Source organism: Lathamus discolor, chromosome 9 (assembly GCF_037157495.1).
Source record: "Lathamus discolor isolate bLatDis1 chromosome 9, bLatDis1.hap1, whole genome shotgun sequence".
Lineage (NCBI taxonomy): Eukaryota > Metazoa > Chordata > Aves > Psittaciformes > Psittacidae > Lathamus > Lathamus discolor.
In genome coordinates, this window is record NC_088892.1 from 8,049,758 (window position 1) to 8,066,995 (window position 17,238).

The following is a 17,238-nucleotide window of genomic DNA, read 5'->3' on the forward strand; positions in this document are numbered from 1 at the left end:
TGCAGCATCCTCTGTTTAGGGGACAAGAGGACGGTGTGCTGGTGGGCTTCAGCCAGGCATGGCAGTGCTGATGCTTGCAGATTAGCTTCTTTTAAATAGAAGTGGAAGGAGAATGGAGAAGAGACTTGGGTGAAACATCTGCAAAAGGGATCTCCAGGCCATTAGCAAGAGCAGTTACGGTTTTCCGGTGCTGGGCTCCCCGAGGAGCGCTGAGCAAGTGCCCATAGGAAGTGACAATAGAATTTAACCAGCGTTTTACATGCTCTGCAAAACAGGTTACACAGGAAGCTAAACCCCCTCGTTAGGAGCAGGAGGCAGAAGAGAGCAGTTTGAATCCCTTTCCAGTGTGGAGCACAGACCTTGCTGAAACACTGAGTTTTCAACAGAAGAAGGGAATCTGCAGCAATGGTTGCACTCCATCACTGAGGACAACCAGACCAGTTAACAGCAGGCAAACACACTGCTTCCCCTGTGGCAGCATGCATCTGCCCCACACAGTTTGCACTGGTATAAGCCAAAGCTTTTACAGTACTGGATATGGCTTTGTGTTTCTGTTAATTCAATATTCACCAGGCAGACGGATGGATGCACAGACAGATAGCTCCATCCCTGTGTTCAAAAGGATGGAACTCAGAACTTGGGTTTGAGTAAATCAGTTCACTCATGTATAATTTAAACATTACTTCCTTCCCATTACAGGGAGCTTTGGAGTTTGTGCAATGGCTAAACACAATGAAATTAGAACAGGAGAATCTTTTCGCCTGTGGCCAAGGAAGAAAGTTGCTCAGCTGCATCTCTCAGATAAACTGCACTTGTGCTGGTGCTGCCAGGGGAGGAAGCAGCTCCTCACTCGGGGCTTTGCGGGCCTGATGAAATGGTGGGACAGTGCAGAGGTGCCAGGCAGGTTACCAGCACTTGGCTCTGCATCATGCTGAGCCTACTACCTTCTGCCAAGCCAGCAACAGCTTTATAGATGCAGTGCCTGTGCTGAAAAGTGGAGTGCACTACCATCTAGTTCCTCATGCAAAGTTAAGCTGAAGAAAGTCAAGAAGAAAACACAGGTTTAAAAGCCCGTATTAACTGGAATCAAAAGATGAAGATGTAATAGATTAGCTCCTCCTGAAGCTGAATTTCTGAGCAAGGCTTCTACACAGAGAAGGCTTTGGCATTGTACCTGTAGCTAAATATTTCTCCAGACTCCCACAGCTGACCCATGAATTGCAAATGAGAAGCCACCCTTTACCCATTTAACCAGCATTGTGGCTGTGGTAGCATTACCCCCTGCACACTCCTGCATATTTCCATAAGCCCTTTTTTGCAAGTCTAAACTCTTTTGCTATGCAGAAAATAAAACCAAGGTGAGCATCAAACAGATCCCAAAGGAGACTTTGCTATTGACACCCAGGATGCACAGGGACCCCCAACAAAAAGAGGGAGCTTGAAAACATAGCCATCTTTCAGACCCAGGTTATGTTTTGATGCACAATAGCTGTTTCCCCAGTCTTCTCAGGTACTTGGCACCAACTGTCACCACTATGATAGAGAAATATCTGCTGTTACATGTAGTTTTTTAAGCTGTTCAGTAGTCAGTTGAAAGTAATTATATGTAAGAACATTTAATTACTATCCAGTAGCAGACGTAGGTACTCCAATACCACAGCAATGAGCTAAACTGCAACAGTACAGGCAGATTCAGGGGTCTACACCCATACACACCCCATTTCTGTCAGCTGAACAGCATCAAGCTGCTGGCTGCTGTCCTTCATGAGGATGCTGGGAGGCAATGAAGTCATGATGCTTGTGATATTACTCTGCATTCCCAAATAGTCAATTTAGGAGAGATGCCTCAGGAGCTTTATAGCCGGGGCATTTCTCCACCATCAACCCCTTAAAAATCCCTTTCTTCCCCCAAAATCCTTCAGTAACAAAGCATGGCTGCCCATAGCCTGAACTGGAGAACAGAAAGCAGTAGCCAGCATTTAATTGTTTATATCTTGAGACAAAGACAGTGTCTAAATAATTGTCTATTGTATCCCAGAGACAGTACAGGAAAGCTCTTCCCCTAGCAGGGAGCCTACAGGTCACACATGCTTCTGCCATAACATTTGCTATAAATAATCTTCAGCTGAGCAAAGGTTTGTGCTAGTTACAAAGCGGAGTAAGGCAGGCACCGTGCTCCTATCGGTTTCAGCCATTAGCAATCCCCAGAGAGTGCACATCCTACCCTATTGTTCCTGCTCAAATGTTTGAAAGAATTATTTTTTCCTTGCTTCTTTTGTCTGGGGAGTTTATTTATATTTCCTCTTTGACATGGAATTACTACTAGAAAAAATAAGTGCCATCTTACAGGGCAGCTCACCAAAACTGCACTGAAAGTAGGTGCAGAAGGTCACATTTGTAGTTCTATTGCCATAGTTACGGACCTTGCAGTCTGTGATTCCGTCCGTGTTAATGTATGTTCAGTGCATCCAGCTCAGGATCAGAAACAAAGAGCTGCGTGCCAATGACAGCCCCAAATTCCCATGCAAAGCCTGGGAGCACATGCAGCAACTGGTTTTGCTCAAGCATTTCCAAGAATTACTTCAGTGTATTACTCAGCAACTCCCTTACATTGCCCTGGCGATGACAAAGGGCATCTCACACGTACTTAACTGCTCCCTCTGAACCCTACTTGCATCTCCAGACAGATCCCAAGTGACCTATTCTTTTTAGGCAGCTATATAGGTGGGATTTCCCCTGTACTTCTTTCCTCCCTGCTCTTTTTCCTTACAACAGTTTGAACAGGAACCATCACCTCTTTCAGGTTTCTCCATCAAACGTCATGTCAGAAGAGGGAAATGGAAAGGCAATGACGCAGGCTGGAGTGCTGCTCCCAATTCCCATGAGCAGGCTGGTGAGAACAAACCTGCTTCACAGCCTTGTTTCATAGCACAGCAAACCACACCAACCAACACCTCCTTTCAACACAAACACAACGGCACAGGACTGACAGTTGGTTGCTCTCCATTCCCCAAGCACCACGTCATAGAAAACGTAACTCACCAAGCAAAGGTGAGGTATAGCCTTACTGTGCTCTGAAATGGGTGGCAAGTCTCAGGTTGGAACCCAGGGTATCAGCTGTAAAGTGTGTTTGTCTTCAAGAGCAAACAACTGCTTTAAGAGTCTTCTGCAATGGTTTTGAGTAAAATCCAACCCAATTTCTGGGTATATGGAGGTTTGAAGTTCCCAACAGGCCAACACCTACTGCTGTGTTCCAGGATATCCAACTTGGGAAGGCATTGCCTTTAGGTATGTGAAAACCTAATCTTTGTAGAAAAGCACCGTGACTGCTGGGTGCCTGCTCTCCGGCTGAGGCTGTCACCCCAGAGAGGCACAGAGATTTTAGAGGTGCCTCCTGGCCATGCAGACACCTTTCTCCTGCCTATCCCCCTCACTAGCAACAACAAAAAAATCACCTTTATTTGCACCCAGAGCCCTCACACAGTAGCTGAGACCACATGGTCAGCCCTGGCTGGCACACAGAGTGGTTGCTCTGCAGGAACCATCAGCGAGTGATGTTTGGAGCCCAGCTTTGGTGGTAATGCTGCTGTTGCTGTAGGTGTTACCCTGCATTCCCGCAGTTCAGCTTAGCCAGAGCTGGTCCTCACATGCACATCTTACAACCCAAGACTTCCAAACTTCAGTTTGTCAGTGCAAGCCTGCCCTGCTGACCCAAACTGGATACTAAACCAAATGAGCATCATGAGTCCCCTGTCTGGACTGCTGTGCACTCTGCCTTATGTGGCTTTTCCCTTCAAAAGGGGCTGTCAGCTCACATTCCTCACGCCCTGGGGACCCGCTCGAGCCAGCCACACAGTGCTGGGCAATGGAGCAGGAGCTGGCTTGGAACACAGGGAAGCCACATCAGATTCAATCAGCATCATTACTGATGAGCTCTTTCATCTTTTGGCTGTGCCCCAGCCACACACCCCAGTCATCAGGATAGGGCTATGCACACACATGATGTCTCCTCTGCCTTCCCACCCTGCCCTCCTCAAGAATACACTTACCCATTTTTAGGGTTAAAATACCCAGCTGAGCAGGAGCAGCTAAAGGTTCACCTTATCACCACTTATAGAACAAAGCTTGAATCTTTTCTACATGGAGCTGGAGATTGTGTTCCAAGTATTGGGCATCTTTTTATTTCACCCTTTTCTATATTCCGCCAAGTGTCTCCAATAACTCTTTTTCAACAGCAAGTGAATTTATTGCTACGGGTGGCAAGGGACTAAACAAAAAACTATAAGCAGGAAAACAGAAACAGTCACCTTAAAAGCGCCCATTGCATTCCCTCTGAAGTTGTATCTCTCCATCTCCAAGGATGAGCCCAGTGCACCTACATCTTCACCCCTGCTCTAAAAGCACAAACGGTTTGGGAACACATCCAGACAACATCTAGTTCTCACAGGAAATTGCACAGTATGGACGGGATATACAAATATTGCTATCACACAAAAAAACAATGTGCTGATTACATAGAATCCCAGACTGGTTTGGGTTGAAGGGACCTTAAAGCTCACCCAGTTCCAGCCCCCTGCCACGGGCAGGGACACCTTCCACTAGAGCAGGTTGCTCCAAGCCCTGTCCAACCTGGCCTTGAACACGTCCATTACACATTTCTCCAAGGATGTGCACCCCGCAGGAGGCACAGGACCAGCCCACGATGAGTCAAGGCAACAGCACCTTGTGTTTCCTCAGGGATGAGGTTCAAACCCTGTTCAGCTGGTGTAAGAGCTGCAGGAACTCCCACACCAGTGCTCGACCTGCCCGTGCAGGCAGGGCAGGGCCAGCCTTGGCTCAGCTCACAGCACTGCCAGGGTCTGCACTATCTCCTGGATGTTATTCCAGTTGTGTCTTTCATTTGGCTGGAGCCAACACTCAGCACTGAGGTAAGATCACCTTGGCTTGCAGGCCATACACTGGATCTTTGCTACGTGCTGACACACTTCCTTCCTGTAGTAAAATGAACAGGCTCTCCATATATACACTGTATCAGTCCCTTGAAACAGAAGTCTTTAAGGAGCTGATCCTTCCTGTCCATCCTACTCAAGAAGCACCAAAAGAGCCCTCTTAACTGTGGTCATACCCAACCACTTGGCACCTGTGTTGCAAAACATTCGAGGCCGTCAGGATGAAGATGGCTAATGTTGTAGCAGGTTACTGGTCCCAGTGACAGCACTTTCCCACATCCCTTGTGATTCAGCCTTCACGTCAGCGGCATGGAAAAAGTGACCTCTTCCTTTAGAGGAGACAAAAGAAGTGCTTAACAAGAAGTGTTTAACAATATAGGCTTGTCCAGCAGAAAACCTGAGCAAAACTCAACTACCAAAGAAGCCAGAGTAATCTTTCATTAACTTTAATGGCTGTTAGGCTTTTTCTTGTTGGGCTTTAAATACATGGTCCCTCCTCCCCATAGGGGCATGCAAACAAGAGCAAAAGCCCCCATGGATGGCAGGGAAGCACCCCTGGCATTAGCAGAACAGCCACTATTTCACAACTAGTCGCAGCAAGAAAAATCAAGAAACCCAACTCAGTCAGTGTGCCAAAAATAATCTCCCTGAAGGACATGGCAATGGGGAAGGGTTGCAAAGAGCTTTCCTGGCACATGGGCAGGCAGATGCTTTGGGCCTGACAGCATCAGCTGAGGGTATGGATAAGTCAGGCAGCGATTGCTCTGCCCCACAACCCCAGACGGTGACAGAAACAGGCCCAGGGACATCAGGAATGAGGCTGCAAGAGAAGCACCTGTGTACACAATTAAATCCCATCTTTTCAATCCTCATGGCAAAGGCATATGCCCATGTTCAATTTGGTTTCAGCCCCAAAAGAAGACGGTGCTGAACCTTCCTCCCAAGCTGCACCTCCTCTGATTCCTTGTCTGGTCAGATGCAGTAGCAGAGAAAGGACAAAGGAAGAGATAAGTGAATCAAGCACCTAATTTGGGAGCTGGATATGAAGTTATGACCCAGCACGACAGCAATGCAGCTCTATAGCCTCCAGGCCAAATCTGTCTGCTGCTAACCCAGCTCAAAACATGATCTCCCCATACCCTCATGGCTAGAAAGCACAATTTAAGCCACATGAGGCTGAACCCCAGCTTGTTACCACCAGCAGAAAGAAACAGCATGTTAACACAGGGCTCCAAAGGGTAATTTGATGTATTCTTTACATACACCTTGTCCCATATTGCTGCTCCTCTAGAAACCCTCCTGCATGCTCGGGAAACGCTCACAGCCAATTCATCTCACAGACACCCCAAACCACAGCTCCTACCAACCATGCCCCCACTGCCAGGGGGGAGAGCTGCACCTTCAGGTTTCCCACTTACACACTCAAACATGTATTTAGGTGCCTAAACTAAACCTGAATTAGGGATCTTATACCTCATATTCATTCTTGCAATGTATTTATCCTCATGCAGCAGAGGATATATAAAGAGCCATGAAAATGTAGCAAAGAGGGTTCTCCAGCACCACCATTCACAGACCTGGTCTCCAAAGACGACTTTATACCTAAATCAATGGTTCCATCCTGCTCTCAGCAAAAGCTGCACCTCCTTTTGCGAGTGTGTTTGAAGGAAGACTGGCAATACTTTCGCTTTTCTGATGAGGGCCCACATGAGCACACAGTGACCAGGTCAGCGTCCCCTGGCTATAGCACCGCACCGACCCGTGGAGTTGTCCCACATCATCCTGCAGGAAAGCTTTTCCTCCATGAAAATTTCACTGTGTTTTTAACTCTGTTTTATTAAAGGTGTTTACGCTGTAGCTGTAAATAAAGGTGAAACCATCCAGGAATCAAAGCAAGGTGCCTGGAAAGATTAGAGTAATTATCACTTAAAGTCCAAGCCTGAAACCATACAAACAGACTCCCTCTATTTATTATAGACAGTTTACACGGCAATGCCCTAATTCCTTATGGGTGCAAAACCCACTGATTATAATCAGAGGGGTGTTAAGGAGTACAAACACGCCAGCCTGGCTCACACATGGCCTTCCACTGCTTCCTCCAGTGTCTGGACAAGGGCAAATGCTCCAGAAGAAAGAGGCAAGAACTTCCTTAATGAGTAATTACGGAATAATCTGTGCCTTGGGGAATATTGCTTCTAGCTCTGTCAAACATGGGCTGGCTTATGCCCTGAAATGCATCTATTTTCTTCCCTTTTATACAAATATTCCTAACTAACACCACTCATCTTCATAAAAGTTTATTAAAATGCTTGGCTTTAGCTTTGTATGGCAAGAAGTCGCAGGGCCCAATTACAGACCAGAGAGAGACCAGGAAGGCAATGCCTGCCCTTTGGAGTTACAACAGAGTGAGAAAACGTCAACCACTGAAGAGTAAGAAGCAAAGATCTGGCTACTGCTCCAGCAGATCCCATCTGCAGGAATCCTGTTTGCAAGCACCAACTTACTTTAGGCAGTTCACAGCATTAGACCTGGGCAGGAGGACCCACAGGACAGCCCAGCAGAGGAGTTCAGCTCCCTTCTGCTTGAGGGAGACACCATTCCAGGCACATATCCACCCCAAACCTTGCTTTCCACAGGTGAAGTGGTGACCTGCCCTGCACCCTTATTCAGAAGGGCAGCACCTCACCTAGCGACTGAGTGACTTTGTTCCTGTTTTTCCTTCCTCTCAACAGCCCACTCTTAGGAACGGCAGTGCAGCCTATTCAATTCCAATTGTTAGGTGGTGACAAGAGCCCTCCCAGCTCTGGAGCTGGGTTTGCAATCAGGAAACCTGAAAAATTCCTTTATCATAAGCAATTGTGGCTGATCTGGTACCACCTTCTACAGGCCCGTGCTGGAACCCTGCAAACCTTCCTGTGGCTCTGCTTTAGGTTCAGTTTGTACACCCAAAAGGAATCAAACCCTTTTCTGCTCGGGTTTTAAGATCCATCTTCAGTCCCATTACAGTATTTAAGGTTTGGCCTTATAAAGCTGCCTTCGCAGGAGCAGAAACCCACATTCAGCAGCACTTGTGTAGCAAGGGGAAACGGAATGATGCAGCAACATGAAACACCAGCAGAAGCCACAAGGTCCAAGCTGGAGAAGTGGTGAGAGTTGTGGTGCTCTCCCACCTCCATCCAGGTCCAAACAAACCCAGCTTCCACTTCCACAAGCCTTTTCTTCAAGGTCAAGGTCTTTGCCATCTGTAAGTGCCGCCTTGGGCAACTGAATAGAGAATTCTTGGGAAATACCACTTTAAATGAACCTGAACCATTTGGTTGCAGACAGACCCTACACAAACTACACTCACATGTTCCTTCTAGCATTTAACTAAATGTAACTCTGAAACTTACCTAAACAAGTGAGGAAAAGTCACCCTAACAACTGTGCTCACAGCTCCTGGCTTGCAGCAGGGGAGCCCCTGGGAGAAACCAGCTCCCTGCAACAGGCTCTTATCGCTCTGCTAAGGCTGGAGGAGCAATAACAGGAAGAAATTGTTTTGGCAGGACTTACACCACATAACGTAAACTCACCAGCTGCTGCCGTGTAAAACCTCACTGGAAAACACACACAGCCATCATCCCCGTGGCTGCAGACAGCATCCCTGGGATGTGGTGGGCTCCATGTGCCCACCTTGCCAGTATTGCCCACATAAAGTCCTGCCTGCACCATGGAGCCATGCACAGCACAGCGTGACAACATTCAGAGGCCACCACCTCAAGCCCTGCTGATACTTCTACTGGCTTTCCCTATTATCTATAAGCAGATGCTCCAAGTGTGATCACAGAGAGCCACTGAGGGGCATAGGGTGTGCTGCTCGCCTGCTCTCACCGTTGCCAGTGTCTCTTCCAGCTCTGGTCTACAGCGTGCAAATCAGAGAAGCTTAGGATGTGCTTTGCACGCAGGAATGTTGTCAAACCCCCTACAACAGGCAGGAAGGATGGGAAGATGGTAACGGACTCTGGGGCTGGTGCCTTTGCTCCCAAGAAATGCCCTTCCAATGCAAACCCAACTCCTTGCACTGCTCAGAAACGCAGTTACTGCTCTCCTCCTCCTGCTTGCTCTCTGCTGTGCTGCCCAAGCCCAGGCATGATGCTGGTGCCACCCTTCAGCCACCCAGTCAGGAGCATCCTGCACACCAGTGTGGGTGAAGGCCAGGCAATGCTGGGATCCTGCTGAGAATCCCAACACAACTGCCTGGTCGAAGCTGCAAGTCCAGAGGCTCTATGACCACAGGGCTCCAGCTAGATATAAGACTTCATGTACTTCAGCTGAACAACCCCAGCACGGAGGGCAGCCACTCACATGGTGCCATTGTTTTGACACACAATAGGCATTTCTCATATGCGCGAGTGAAATGGGGCCGTTTTAAACTGATTAATAGTTGCCTCAAACAAGTCCCTAAGTGTACAGAGGCCTCTGACAGACAATGTCAACCCAGTTTCAGTGGGACAGCATCAGCTGCCACCCTGGCACACGAGGAGCAGCAGGAGCAAATGAGCTACAACCGCTCCCAGTGTGGCTTGTTCAGATGAGGGACACAGGACGGCTGCTGCCAGGCTCCCCGTCCCTCTGCCAGGCACGTGCATCACCATAGCATTAGAGAAGGCTTCTGGATCACTTTCTCATGCCTGCACACAGTGGCATCAGCCACCCGGTTTCCAGAAGCCCAGCAGAGTCCTCACCTGAAGCTGGTGTCCACTGAAGTGAAGATACCAGCAGTTTGCTGCAGCAGTGACAGAGCCTGTGGGCATCTCCTGCCACCTCCCCAGCCAGGGCTAGATCCAAGGGGCCTTATCTCCTCACCTACACATACCAAAGTGCATTATCTGGACAAGAACTCTTCAGCACCAAATGCCCTCCAGCGCAGGGCTGGCTGTTGGCAGCCCTGTGCAGCCTGTGCACAGAGGGTTGGCTGCCTGCACAGCCTCACTGGGGCTTTACTGGGCAGCAAAAGCTCAGCTCTTGGGACACAGAGTTTGCAAGAGCCTTGGGAACTTCCATGCATAGTTCTGCCCCGTTGTGCAGCGGTGGAGGAATGTCATGTGTGCAGCTTTGCTCTCTACACCTGCCCTGGTTTGGTGCTTTCCCTCTTTTGGGAGGGCAGCCAAAAGCCAAGGGAAACCCAGTGAGAGGGAGCTGGGCAGGCAAACCCAGGGGTGAGCAACCACCCCTGGTTCCAACAGCAAAGCTTTCAAATCCTCTTGCTCTGCCAGCAGGCAAGTCATAGCCAAACATGACACGTAGCCCCGTGTGAGAGGAGCTGCGGTTCACACGGGTGAGGAGCCGTGGTTTGCAACAGGGAGAGCACAGCCTGGGAAACACGGCTATCGCTGCCAACCATCTAAGCCACAAAGATTAGGTAAGGAAAAAACAAAGTGAAAGCAAACACAGGCAGCGCAGCATTCACTCCAGTGCTCAGATAAGAAACTGAGGCACGGACGGGTTAACAGGCATCCTCGGTCACGCCACGAGGCTGCAGCAGATGAAAACAGAGCCTGCCACGTGCTGTACCTGCCTATTTACACCTGTGCCATCCAGGCCATGGGTTTTAATATCTCAAAGGTAGGGCTTTGATGAGCTCCTGCATCCCCACACACCCGGGTTCACCGATTCTGCATCACTCAATCTGCTACGCATCACCCACAAGCATGAGCAAGCCAACCAGCAAGAAGCTGCCAACTGTGATGAGGGACCTTGCCCTGACTCCAGTTTCATTCCAAGATTTCCTTAACCCTGCAGATTCCCATAAAACCCTGAGCAGCATTAGCACAAACACAGGGATCTGGGCTAAGCGTGAACTCGGCACAAAAGCAGCTCCGAGCTCCGCCGCCCCGCCAGCAGCCCTGGATACTCTGCAACATCCTTTCAACGCAGCGAGACATTGTAGGATGTGAGCAAGACCGAATCCTGCTCTTGCCCCAAACAATAGGCTCTGTAATAATGGTGCAACCAGAATTTCCTGTGCAGCGGCGCACGCCAGCTCCTGGGAGAACGCGCCATGGGAAAGCACTGCAGCACACCGGGCAGCTCCTCCAGGCTCCCGGGATGGAGCTTCTGCAACAAGCAAAACACCAGAACCAAGTCCAGGCCGGGAAGCAGGCGAAACCACACCAGCGGCTTGAAACAGAAGGCTTCCAGCCTGGGAACGGCTGTGGATAATTCATTACTGCACTGAGCCTTTCCCAACATCTGGACGCGGCTTTTCTCTCACGGATATTTCACTACCCTGCAGCCCTTGTGAAAACATCACGTCAGAGCGGGCTACGATTTGAAGGCTTCAATCTCAGCTTGGCCGGGGTGGATTGTTCAGCTTCATGGTGCAGGAAGCTCGGAGTGGGCTGACCCAGTGCATCTCATGATAAGGCAACTAGTCCTCAGATGGCACAGCGTCCCGGTAAGAAAAGAACTACTGCATCAGGCACCAAGAAGAAACAACTACATTCAAAATGCTCCAGTGTTGAACTGTTAAGAGCTTCTACTGCAAATGAGGAATCAAAATGGATTGCAGTTCCAAACACAAAGAAAAGCAAATTGGAACTCCTACAGCAAAACAGGAACTGGGTATTCCACAGCTCTGGTAGGCTCGAGAACATGTGAACAGGAAAGGACTAAACCAGTGCTCAACACAGATACCACCAGTGCCCTGCTCCAAGCTCAAGAGCTTTTCGCATTTCACCTGACAGCACAATGCAAAAGCTCCAGGGTGGAAGCTGCAAACATCATGTGCTGGGGCTCCGCTGCCACCCCCTCCCAGTGCAGAGACCTCTGACCTTCCTTGGCAGCAGGAGATGCAGCATTTGTCATCCAGCGTAGGGTGGAGGAGGATCGCCCTCACACAGCATCTTTCTGACACCTCGTCCTTACCATCTCTCTAGCTCCGCTTGTGACACTGGTCAAACACTGATGTCATACATAATCTTTTCCAAAGACAGGCAGAAACCATTTCTACAAGGTTTTTTGGTCCTAAAGTTATTTACCTGCCTAAAGGTACTGTATTGGGTTTGCATGCCAAGGTTTTGGTAGCAGGTGGCTTACAGGGGGGCTTCTGTGAGAAGCTGCCAGAAACCTCCCTTATGTCCTCTTGGAACTAACACAGCTGGCCAAATTCAGACCCTTACTGCTGGATTAGCACATATGAAGCACCAAGAGTTGCAAAGCATATCACTACGGGCTGTTTAGAGACCCGGAACGTCATGCCTCTGTCCCAGAGGTACATTAACACACAACAAAAAGGACACTTTTCAACAAAAACTGCCAACCCAGAAGCTCGCATGTTGAACAGGAAACAAGTAAAGAAGAGGTTTTCACCCTATTTCTTCCACCAGCTCACCTAACTTGTCTCTGCCTTCCTCTCCCCAGCTATGAAGAGGGCATGAGAAGCATCACAGCCCCATACAGTAGCTCCCACCAGGCAAGATTGCAGCTGAGCACCAGAAGCTGTGGCTGCTTCATCCCTGGCAGTGTTCAAGACCAGGTTGGACGGGGCTCGGAGCAAGCTGCTCTAGTGGAAGGTGTCCCTACCCACGGCAGGGGGTTGGAAATGGAAGAGCTTTAAGGTCCCCCCCCAATACAAACCAGCCTGTGATAATTCATTAGCATGTGGGAGCACAGTAACCTTGTTCCATTTAGGCACCGGGGAATTCTTCCCCAAGAAGCTGTGGTTTGCAGATGCGCATCCCTGCCTGCTGAATTATCAAGCTGAGCTGCGCCCATCTCCCATGCTACTGAAATCCTCTATGGTGTTTGCAAAATGCCCCCTTCTGGCAAATTATAACTCAGGTTTTCAGGTCACACTGCTTAGATGAAAACTCCAATAAATCTGTCACTTAACGGAAAGTTAGTGTTGTATCGTCGTGTCAGCACTGAACATTGAAATAACCTCTTCTCCACAGCCAGCTATTGCATGTTTGACACAAGAAGGCCAAATGCAACAGGCTTTAAACACAAAAAACCCTAAAATATCAAGGCTGGTGATGCTTATGGCCTGAAACACAGCTGGCAAGAGGCCACCAGGCAAGACACGTGGTCAGGTCCCTGGCTCGTGCTACCGGCAGGAGCCTGGCCATGGAGGAGGCAAAAATTAGGGAAGTCTTTGAGATCACAAGACACAACCGACCAGCCAGGTAAAAACAGGCAGAAACAGCTGCCCCAAGCGTAACCAGGCTGCGGTAATGAGCTGCGTGGTTTTCAGCTCCCAGCCTCAGGTCCTTGGGATTCCCAAGACTATTTCTGAAAGGTTTTAGTAGGATAAATCCAAACAGAAACCCATTTTCACTCTTCAACTGGAAGTCTCGCAGGAGCCTGCAAGCTGAAAAGAAAACCACTGGACAGGATGGCTGAGAGGAATTAGCACTCAGAGAAAGAGCAGTAACAGTGGCAGGAGATGGCAGCAGACTCTGGTGCCTGGGGAACCAGGGTGGGAAGAGGTTTCGAATAGGTATGGGACCAACCAAAAATGGAGCAAAGGGCCAGAAGATCAACCTGTTGCACCCTTGACTTTTAGTTCCCAGGATCAGGAATTGCAGTTTCCAGACTCATCTCCTCGAGGCAAACCTTTCCCCAGCACCTCCAGCTTAACTCATCAGGAGGCTCTCCCAAAGGAGATGATGTGTTTCCTTTCCCTTGCCTGCACACCTAGGTGTGATGCACCTGCTGCTGCCTCCTCCCATTCACAGCTTCTCCCCTTGGACCACCAGCTCCTGATACCAAAGGACTCGGGTCCCACCTCCACAAGCGATGACCATCACCAGAGCTCTGGTTTGAGACACCCAGCAGCAGCCAGCCAAGCTCCTTGGCTCTGGGATGGGTCTTCTGTTACAGGAGAGCACAGCAGAGAGCTTGCTGCAGCCTCTCTGAATGACAGGGCCCATCCCGAGGCCACAGAGCCACGCATCCTGCCCCACAACCCCACCACAGAGGGCACCAGTAACACGGGAGGACACAAGGTTTTGCTCAAGAGGCTCTTGGCATATAAACTCCCCAGTACCGTGGATGCCAGCAGCACGGCATAGCCCTCTCCAGCCCTGACACAACCACCTGGCTGGCTCTCCTAGAGGAACACCTTGAAATCGAACCAGGACACGTTAACTTACTTTAAAAGACATAAATTTGGCACTTTTATTTTCCCCAAAGCCAATCAGTGAAGATCCAGTGGAGGGAGTGAGCAGCATTCCACAAATACTTGATTTAAACAGTTACAGTACGTTTAGATCCAGCTCACTGCATCACAGGCAGAGGCTTTGATAACCTGGAGCCAACAAAACCTCTGAGCCCCGTGCAACAACTTCTGCACCACAGCTAAGCCCAACTTAAAAATGGAGCTGGGGCTGGCAAGCATCGTGCCTCGTGTTAGAATAAAGCATGAGGGAGGAGCAGGGAGGTTCTATCAGTTATTAATCCCTGTATTTTGAAACATCTCATCTCACAAACGTGAAGGTGTAAAACAAAACCACAGAGGTGGCGATCTGAACGTGGCATCAAACAGGAACCCTCCAGCCAGGCTCCGTAAACACATGAGTAAGACTTTCTCGCTGAGGTTGCCCCATCCGCTTCCCTGAGACTACTAAAACCAGTCAGGACTGAGCCCTCCCCACCAAAACCTATCTGCTGCAGCCAACAGAAACACTCTCCTGGACTCAGCCGTCCTTTGAATCAGCCTGGGTGAGTAATGACCCAGTTCTTGGGCAGCTCACCCGAGCGTAAACCAGGCATAAACTACTGAAAAGTGACACACACAGCGGAAAATTAAACCAGAATCGGGCCCGCAGTCAGCTCAACTTCAACTTCGCTTTCTTCAGTAGCTCAAACAGAAAGAAACATGAAATAAACCCATTTTACGTTATACAGAGATGGTTTTTCACAACTGAGCCGAACTCCGCGGCTTTGAGCTCACATTTGGGCTGCGGGAGGTGCCCTGCAGGTACCTGCACAGGGGGGACCCGTATTTAGCAGGTCGGAACACAAAGCACAGCGATGCTACCCCCCTCCCCCGACAGCCCCGGCGCCCACTCCGCCTGGAAGGGGACCGACGCTGGGACCCGCAGTGCAGCCGGTCGCGGCGGTGGCCGAGCTCTTACCTCTCCGCATGGCCTCGGCGCCGCACGGTAACACGGTCCCGGGAAATAAGTGCAAGTCTCCGCGGGTATCTTCAAGTTGAAATGATGGAAAAGAAGAATAAAAAATAAAAATAATAACAAAAAAAAAAAAACCCAAACCAAACTACTGGTGTGAGGCTCCTCCGAGAAAAATTCAGTCAAACCCAAGAAAGAAGCTGGACAGGGGGTGCCGGTGCCATGCACGGCCCCGTCCGCCGGGCCGCCCCCGGGACCTGCCTCCCGCCGCCGCCCAGGGGAGCGCTCCCCGCCGGCCCCGGGACCGGCCCGGGACCCCCGGAGCGCTCAGAGCGCGGCGGCGAGGGCGGCCCCGGGCCGGGCGAGGGCTGCCCCGGGGGCCGGCGGCCTCCCGCGGGCAGCGGGGCGCGGGGGGCGCCCGCCGAGGCCCGGCGCGGGCCGTGCTGCTCCGCCGCCGCCGCGCATCCCCCGCGGCCGGCGTCCCGTCGGGGCCCGCCCGGCGCCGGCCGGTGCCTGCCGCGCCCGGGCGCTGCCCCGAAGTAACGAGAGTAACACAGCCGAGCTTCGACAAACTGATCCCTGCGACCAGAGCGGGAGCGCGCAGGGCAGCGCTCCGCGGCCGGGGCGTGAGGAGCCGCTCCGCGCCGCTCCCCCGCCGCAGCCTGCGCGGCGCCGCCCGCGCTCCGCGCCCGCCGGCAGCGCCCCGGGGTGACGGGCCCGAGCCCAGCGGCTGTGCCCCGAGAGGAAGGCTCCGGTAAGGGGCAGGCGCTGCCCCGCTGCCCGCGCCCTCGGGCCGTGTGAGTGCCCGCGGCCGCCCCCCTCCGCGGAGAGAACAATCGGAGGAAGCGCGGCCGCGTCTGCTCCGGCCCCACCGCGGTTACGGCCCCATCCCGCCCCGGCACACCCCGGGCCTCGAGCGTTCAGAGGCCGAGACCTCGAAACCTGAAGGCCGCCTCCGGCCGGGTCTTCTCTGGGTGCTCAGCCCCACGGTTGTGCAGGTGCCCACGTTAGGCATTCCGCCGCAGGCACAAGTCAGACCAAGCACCAGGTTTCACCACGGCTTCTCCGCTATTGACCAGCCCGTACACTGAGATTAGAAACCTACCTCAATTCTACCCAGGGTCCTCAATCCTGAATGGAGACACCATCATGAACTAAATTCACCATTAGCTCTTCCAACCTTCTTTTACTTCCCCGTCATTAAAGAACACAACTTCTTTCTCGCCCTCCCACATAGAGAAATACCCTTCTACACAGCCACAAGCCCACCTGAGCAAAATCAAGTCATTTGGGTTCAACCAGGTGCTTCAAATTGCTCATCTGACAGCCCAGTGGCACCTGGTGAAGCAGCAATGAGTGCTGCCATCCTCTGCGCTTCTCCAGGTATTCCCATCCATCCCTGCCAGGGGCTGTCCTTGTGGTCTCAGAGAGATGGGGAACAACACCTTCTCCACAGGAGTGAGGTCTTGAGAGTGTTAAGCTACAAGGGAGGACAAGAGATGGGGGCCCTCGATGGCCTGGGAGAAGGAGATAGGTCCTCCCTGAGGTCTGACAGAGCAAACAGCATCACGACACAGCAGCATTTGAGGCTGTTTTCACTTTACCAAGGAACAGCTCAGCCCTGCTGGTGTCATACACAGGGGTCACATCCCATCTCCTCCCCACCCCATAAAGGACGTAGGGAAACATCCATGCGCAGCCCCAGCACATGCAGCACTGCCTGGCTTGGGTGGTCAGACACATGGGACAGGGGGCTGGCGCTGAAAATGAGGGCTCTTCTCCAGGCTGCAGGTTCTCTTTGCACTTGGAGTGTTAAGCCACAATGTCTCCCATTCTCCTGCTTGCAGGAGACAGCTAAAAGCTCGCTTTTCCAGAGAGGAAACATCAAAGTCTGAGGATATCTTACACCTTCTGAAGCTGGGCCTGGAGAAAACCTGCAGAGCTTAAAGGAAAAGAAACAACTCCCAATAACCACAAAATCCAGGGGCAGCAACACTGATGTGCCCATACGTGCATCCCCCACAGATGAGGGTAACACCTCGCAACCCTCAGCCCTTCTCCCCAACCCCATCTTTTATGATGTATCAGCCCTTAACCTTGACAAACAGCCCCACCAGGCAGAACTTTTTCTCCCCTCTGCTAAAGCAGCACCTGCCAACAGCAACCTTAGCTAGCTA

At 51.1% G+C, this 17,238-nt stretch overlaps 1 protein-coding gene across 7 annotated transcripts in view; it reads right to left on the bottom strand.

The window, feature by feature from the left end:
• ARHGEF9 (Cdc42 guanine nucleotide exchange factor 9) overlaps positions 1-15,385 on the bottom strand; it is a 189,123-nt gene extending 173,738 nt beyond the window's left edge. For all 7 annotated transcript variants that reach the window (XM_065689217.1, XM_065689215.1, XM_065689216.1 and 4 more), the window contains exon 1: positions 15,068-15,385. The gene's annotated coding sequence lies outside the window, so the exon portion shown is untranslated. The remainder of the gene's footprint in view (positions 1-15,067) is intronic.
• Between the last annotated feature and the right edge of the window lie 1,853 nt (positions 15,386-17,238).